Source organism: Tachypleus tridentatus, chromosome 9 (genome assembly GCF_004210375.1).
Source record: "Tachypleus tridentatus isolate NWPU-2018 chromosome 9, ASM421037v1, whole genome shotgun sequence".
NCBI classification, from domain to species: Eukaryota; Metazoa; Arthropoda; class Merostomata; order Xiphosura; family Limulidae; genus Tachypleus; species Tachypleus tridentatus.
The window spans coordinates 9,071,343-9,080,586 of NC_134833.1; positions in this window are offsets into that span (position 1 = coordinate 9,071,343).

A 9,244-nucleotide genomic window follows, 5' to 3' on the forward strand; every position below is an offset into this window, starting at 1 on the left:
AACAGTAAAACTAAGATATTACCAATAATACATAAACAGTAAAACTATGATACTTCACTCACAATATATAAACAATAAAACCATGATACTTCATTCACAATACATAAACAGTAAAACTATGATACTTCACTCACAACACACAAACAGTAAAACTATGATACTTCACTCACAATACACAAACAGTAAAACTATGACATTTTACTCATAATACATAAACAGTAAAACTATGATACTTCACTCACAATACATAAAAACAGTAAAACAATGATACTTCACTCACAATACATAAACAGTAAAACTATGATACTTCACTCACAAAATACAAACAGTAAAACTATGATACTTCACTCACAAAATACAAACAGTAAAACTATGATACTTCACTCACAAAATACAAACAGTAAAACTATGATACTTTACTCATAATACATAAACAGTAAAACTATGATACTTCACTCACAAAATACAAACAGTAAAACCATGATGATACTTCACTCACAATACACAAACAGTAAAACTATGATACATCTTCATTCACAATACATAAAAACAGTAAAACTATGATACTTCACTCACAATACACAAAAAACAGTAAAACTATGATATTTCACCACAATACAAAGACAGTAAAACTATGATACTTCACTCACAATATATAAACAGTAAAACTATGATACTTCACTCATAATACACAAACAGTAAAACTATGATACTTCACTCATAATACACAAACAGTAAAACTATGACACTTCACTCACAATACATAAACAGTAAAACTATGATACTTTACTCACAATATATAAACAGTAAAACCATGATACTTCACTCACAATACACAAACAGTAAAACTATGATACTTTACTCATAATACATAAACAGTAAAACTATGATACTTCACTCACAATACACAAACAGTAAAACTATGATACTTCATTCACAATACACAAACAGTAAAACTATGATACTTTACTCATAATACATAAATAGTAAAACTATGATACTTCACTCACAATACACAAACAGTAAAACTATGATACTTCACTCACAATACACAAACAGTAAAACTATGATACTTTACTCACAATACATAAACAGTAAAACTATGATACTTCACTCACAATATATAAACAATAAAACCATGATACTTCATTCACAATACATAAACAGTAAAACTATGATACTTCACTCACAATACACAAACAGTAAAACTATGATACTTCACTCACAATACACAAACAGTAAAACTATGACATTTTACTCATAATACATAAACAGTAAAACCATGATACTTCACTCACAATATATAAACAGTAAAACAATGATACTTCACTCACAATACACAAAGGGTAAAACAATGATACTTTACTCACAATACATAAATAGTAAAACTATGATACTTCACTCACAATATATAAACAGTAAAACTATGATACTTATTCACAATACACAAACAGTAAAACCATGATACTTCACTCACAATACACTAACAGTAAAACAATGATACTTCACGCACAATATACAAAACAGTAAAACTTCATGATATTTTACTCACAATACAAAAACAGTAAAACTATGATACTTCACCTCACAATATATAAACAGTAAAACTATGATACTTCACTCATAATACACAAACAGTAAAACTATGATACTTCACTCATAATACACAAAGAGTAAAACTATGACACTTCACTCACAATACATAAACAGTAAAACTATGATACTTTACTCACAATATATAAACAGTAAAACCATGATACTTCACTCACAATACACAAACAGTAAAACTATGATACTTTACTCATAATACATAAACAGTAAAACTATGATACTTCACTCACAATACACAAACAGTAAAACTATGATACTTCATTCAGAATACACAAACAGTAAAACTATGATACTTCACTCATAATACACAAAGAGTAAAACTATGACACTTCACTCACAATACACAAAGAGTAAAACTATGATACTTCACTCACAATATATAAACAGTAAAACTATGATACTTTATTCACAATATACAAACAGTAAACCATGATACTTCACTCACAATATATAAACAGCAAAACTATGATACTTTACTCATAATACATAAACATTAAAACTATGATACTTCACTCACAAAATACAAACAGTAAAACTATGATACTTCACTCACAAAATACAAACAGTAAAACTATGATACTTTACTCATAATACATAAATAGTAAAACTATGATACTTCACTCACAATATATAAACAGTAAAACTATGATACTTTATTCACAATACACAAACAGTAAAACCATGATACTTCACTCACAATACACAAACAGTAAAACTATGATACTTCACTCACAATACACAAACAGTAAAACCATGATACTTCACTCACAATACACAAACAGTAAAACTATGATACTTCACTCACAATACACAAACAGTAAAACCATGATACTTCACTCACAATACACAAACAGTAAAACCATGATACTTCACTCACAAAATACAAACAGTAAAACTATGATACTTCATTCACAATACACACACAGTAAAACTATGATACTTTACTCACAATACATAAACAGTAAAACTATGATACTTCACTCACAATATATAAACAGTAAAACCATGATACTTCATTCACAATACATAAACAGTAAAACTATGATACTTCACTCACAACACACAAACAGTAAAACTATGATACTTCACTCACAATACACAAACAGTAAAACTATGACATTTTACTCATAATACATAAACAGTAAAACCATGATACTTCACTCACAATATATAAACAGTAAAACAATGATACTTCACTCACAATACACAAAGAGTAAAACAATGATACTTTACTCATAATACATAAATAGTAAAACTATGATACTTCACTCACAATATATAAACAGTAAAACTATGATACTTATTCACAATACACAAACAGTAAAACCATGATACTTCACTCACAATACACTAACAGTAAAACAATGATACTTCACGCACAATATACAAACAGTAAAACTATGATATTTTACTCACAATACACAAACAGTAAAACTATGATACTTCACTCACAATATATAAACAGTAAAACTATGATACTTCACTCATAATACACAAACAGTAAAACTATGATACTTCACTCATAATACACAAAGAGTAAAACTATGACACTTCACTCACAATACATAAACAGTAAAACTATGATACTTTACTCACAATATATAGACAGTAAAACCATGATACTTCACTCACAATACACAAACAGTAAAACTACGATACTTTACTCATAATACATAAACAGTAAAACTATAATACTTCACTCACAATACACAAACAGTAAAACTATGATACTTCATTCAGAATACACAAACAGTAAAACTATGATACTTCACTCATAATACACAAAGAGTAAAACTATGACACTTCACTCACAATACACAAAGGGTAAAACTATGATACTTCACTCACAATATATAAACAGTAAAACTATGATACTTTATTCACAATATACAAACAGTAAACCATGATACTTCACTCACAATATATAAACAGCAAAACTATGATACTTTACTCATAATACATAAACATTAAAACTATGATACTTCACTCACAAAATACAAACAGTAAAACTATGATACTTCACTCACAAAATACAAACAGTAAAACTATGATACTTTACTCATAATACATAAATAGTAAAACTATGATACTTCACTCACAATATATAAACAGTAAAACTATGATACTTTATTCACAATACACAAACAGTAAAACCATGATACTTCACTCACAATATATAAACAGTAAAACTACGATACTTTACTCATAATACATAAACAGTAAAACCATGATACTTCACTAAGAATACACAAACAGTAAAACTATGATACTTCACTCACAATACACAAACAGTAAAACCATGATACTTCACTCACAATATATAAACAGTAAAACTATGATACTTTATTCACAATACACAAACAGTAAAACCATGATACTTCACTCACAATACACAAACAGTAAAACCATGATACTTCACTCACAAAATACAAACAGTAAAACTATGATACTTCATTCACAATACACACACAGTAAAACTATGATACTTTACTCACAATACATAAAACAGTAAAACTATGATACTTCACTCACAATATATAAACAATAAAACCATGATACTTCATTCACAATACATAAACAGTAAAACTATGATACTTCACTCACAATACACAAACAGTAAAACTATGATACTTCACTCACAATACACAAACAGTAAAACTATGACATTTTACTCATAATACATAAACAGTAAAACTATGATACTTCACTCACAATATATAAACAGTAAAACAATGATACTTCACGCACAATATACAAACAGTAAAACTATGATACTTCACTCACAAAATACAAACAGTAAAACTATGATACTTCACTCACAAAATACAAACAGTAAAACTATAATACTTCACTCACAAAATACAAACAGTAAAACTATGATACTTTACTCATAATACATAAACAGTAAAACTATGATACTTCACTCACAAAATACAAAACAGTAAAACTATGATACTTCACTCACAATACACAAACAGTAAAACTATGATACATCATTCACAATACATAAACCGTAAAACTATGATACTTCACTCACAATACACAAACAGTAAAACTATGATATTTCACTCACAATACACAAACAGTAAAACTATGATACTTCACTCACAATATATAAACAGTAAAACTATGATACTTCACTCATAATACACAAACAGTAAAACTATGATACTTCACTCATAATACACAAAGAGTAAAACTATGACACTTCACTCACAATACATAAACAGTAAAACTATGATACTTTACTCACAATATATAGACAGTAAAACCATGATACTTCACTCACAATACACAAACAGTAAAACTATGATACTTTACTCATAATACATAAACAGTAAAACTATGATACTTCACTCACAATACACAAACAGTAAAACTATGATACTTCATTCAGAATACACAAACAGTAAAACTATGATACTTTACTCATAATACATAAATAGTAAAACTATGATACTTCACTCACAATACACAAACAGTAAAACTATGATACTTCACTCACAATACACAAACAGTAAAACTATGATACTTTACTCACAATACATAAACAGTAAAACTATGATACTTCACTCACAATATATAAACAATAAAACCATGATACTTCATTCACAATACATAAACAGTAAAACTATGATACTTCACTCACAACACACAAACAGTAAAACTATGATACTTCACTCACAATACACAAACAGTTAAAACTATGACATTTTACTCATAATACATAAACAGTAAAACCATGATACTTCACTCACAATATATAAACAGTAAAACAATGATACTTCACTCACAATACACAAAGAGTAAAACAATGATACTTTACTCATAATACATAAATAGTAAAACTATGATACTTCACTCACAATATATAAACAGTAAAACTATGATACTTATTCACAATACACAAACAGTAAAACCATGATACTTCACTCACAATACACTAACAGTAAAACAATGATACTTCACGCACAATATACAAACAGTAAAACTATGATATTTCACTCACAATACACAAACAGTAAAACTATGATACTTCACTCACAATATATAAACAGTAAAACTATGATACTTCACTCATAATACACAAACAGTAAAACTATGATACTTCACTCATAATACACAAAGAGTAAAACTATGACACTTCACTCACAATACATAAACAGTAAAACTATGATACTTTACTCACAATATATAAACAGTAAAACCATGATACTTCACTCACAATACACAAACAGTAAAACTATGATACTTCACTCACAAAATACAAACAGTAAAACTATGATACTTTACTCATAATACATAAATAGTAAAACTATGATACTTCACTCACAATATATAAACAGTAAAACTATGATACTTTATTCACAATACACAAACAGTAAAACCATGATACTTCACTCACAATACACAAACAGTAAAACTATGATACTTCACTCACAATACACAAACAGTAAAACTATGATACTTCACTCACAATACACAAACAGTAAAACTATGATACATCATTCACAATACATAAACAGTAAAACTATGATACTTCACTCACAATACACAAACAGTAAAACTATGATACTTCACTCACAATATATAAACAGTAAAACTACGATACTTTACTCATAATACATAAACAGTAAAACCATGATACTTCACTAAGAATACACAAACAGTAAAACTATCATACTTCACTCACAATACACAAACAGTAAAACCATGATACTTCACTCACAATATATAAACAGTAAAACTATGATACTTTATTCACAATACACAAACAGTAAACCATGATACTTCACTCACAATACACAAACAGTAAAACCATGATACTTCACTCACAAAATACAAACAGTAAAACTATGATACTTCATTCACAATACACACACAGTAAAACTATGATACTTTACTCACAATACATAAACAGTAAAACTATGATACTTCACTCACAATATATAAACAATAAAACCATGATACTTCATTCACAATACATAAACAGTAAAACTATGATACTTCACTCACAACACACAAACAGTAAAACTATGATACTTCACTCACAATACACAAACAGTAAAACTATGACATTTTACTCATAATACATAAACAGTAAAACTATGATACTTCACTCACAATATATAAACAGTAAAACAATGATACTTCACGCACAATATACAAACAGTAAAACTATGATACTTCACTCACAAAATACAAACAGTAAAACTATGATACTTCACTCACAAAATACAAACAGTAAAACTATGATACTTCACTCACAAAATACAAACAGTAAAACTATGATACTTTACTCATAATACATAAACAGTAAAACTATGATACTTCACTCACAAAATACAAACAGTAAAACTATGATACTTCACTCACAATACACAAACAGTAAAACTATGATACATCATTCACAATACATAAACAGTAAAACTATGATACTTCACTCACAATACACAAACAGTAAAACTATGATATTTCACTCACAATACACAAACAGTAAAACTATGATACTTCACTCACAATATATAAACAGTAAAACTATGATACTTCACTCATAATACACAAAGAGTAAAACTATGACACTTCACTCACAATACATAAACAGTAAAACTATGATACTTTACTCACAATATATAAACAGTAAAACCATGATACTTCACTCACAATACACAAACAGTAAAACTACGATACTTTACTCATAATACATAAACAGTAAAACTATAATACTTCACTCACAATACACAAACAGTAAAACTATGATACTTCACTCACAAAACACAAACAGTAAAACTAGGATACTTTACTCAATATATACAAGCAGTAAAACTATGATACTTCACTCACAATACACAAACAGTAAAACTATGATACTTTACTCAATATATACAAACAGTAAAACTATGATACTTCACTCACAATATACAAACAATAAAACTATGATACACAGTAGCTACTATTGAGTTCTGTTGACGATGTTGACACATCCAAAGTAGCTAAATTTTTACGATTTTATACATAAGCAACCACTAGATTCTGGTGAACGTGTTCACACATTTCCATACAACTAAGTTTTTAATATCTTATTCAGTTCTTATCACTAGATTCTGGTGAACGTGTTCACACATTTCCATACAACTAAGTTTTTAATATCTTATACAGTTCTTATCACTAGATTCTGGTGAACGTGTTCACACATTTCCATACAACTAAGTTTTTAATATCTTATTCAGTTCTTATCACTAGATTCTGGTGAACGTGTTCACACATTTCCATACAACTAAGTTTTTAATATCTTATTCAGTTCTTATCACAAGATTCTGGTGAACGTGTTCACACATTTCCATACAACTAAGTTTTTAATATCTTATACAGTTCTTATCACTAGATTCTGGTGAACGTGTTCACACATTTCCATACAACTAAGTTTTTAATATCTTATACAGTTCTTATCACTAGATTCTGGTGAACGTGTTCACACATTTCCATACAACTAAGTTTTTAATATCTTATACAGTTCTTATCACTAGATTCTGGTGAACGTGTTCACACGTTTTCATATAACTGCGATTTTAGTATTTTATTCAGGAGCTACCACTGACACATCCAAATCTAGCTGAGTTTTTAGTTTCTTAAACTACTACGGGGCTCTATAGACCCTATTAACACATTCAAAAACACGCTGAGGTTTTAGGATTTTGTACAGCACCTAAAATTGGATTCTGTTCACTACGTTGACACATCCACAATAACAAAATATTTTAGGTTTTATACAGTAGCTACCACTGGGTTCTGTAGACCATACTAACATATCCAGATCTAGCTGAGTTTTTAAGATCTTACACAGTAGCTACCACTGGGTTCTGTAGACCATACTAACATATCCAGATCTAGCTGAGTTTTTAAGATCTTACACAGTAGCTACCACTAGGTTCTGTAGACCATACTGACATATCCAGATCTAGCTGAGTTTTTAAGATCTTACACAGCAGCTACCACTGGGTTCTGTAGACCACACTGACATATCCAGATTTAGCTGAGTTTTAAGATCTTATACAGTAGCTACCACTGGGTTCTGCAGACCACACTGACATATCCAGATTTAGCTGAGTTTAAGATCTTATACAGTAGCTACCACTGGGTTCTGTAGACCATACTGACATATCCAGATTTAGCTGAGTTTAAGATCTTATACAGTAGATACCAGTGGGTTCTGTAGACCATACTTACATATCCAGATGTGGCTGAGTTTAAGATCTTATACAGTAGCTACCACTGGGTTCTGTAGACCATACTGACATATCCAGATTTAGCTGAGTTTAAGATCTTATACAGTAAATACCAGTGGGTTCTGTAGACCATACTTACATATCCAGATGTGGCTGAGTTCTAGGATCTTATACAGTAGCTACCACTGGGTTCTGTATACCACACTTACATATCCAGAAGAGGCTGAGTTCTAGGATCTTATACAGTAGCTACCACTGGGTTCTGTAGACCATACTTACATATCCAGATGTGGCTGGGTTTTTAGGATCTTATACAGTAGCTACCACTGGGTTCTGTAGACCATACTGAGATATCCAGATTTAGCTGAGTTTTTAAGATCTTACACAGCAGCTACCACTGGGTTCTG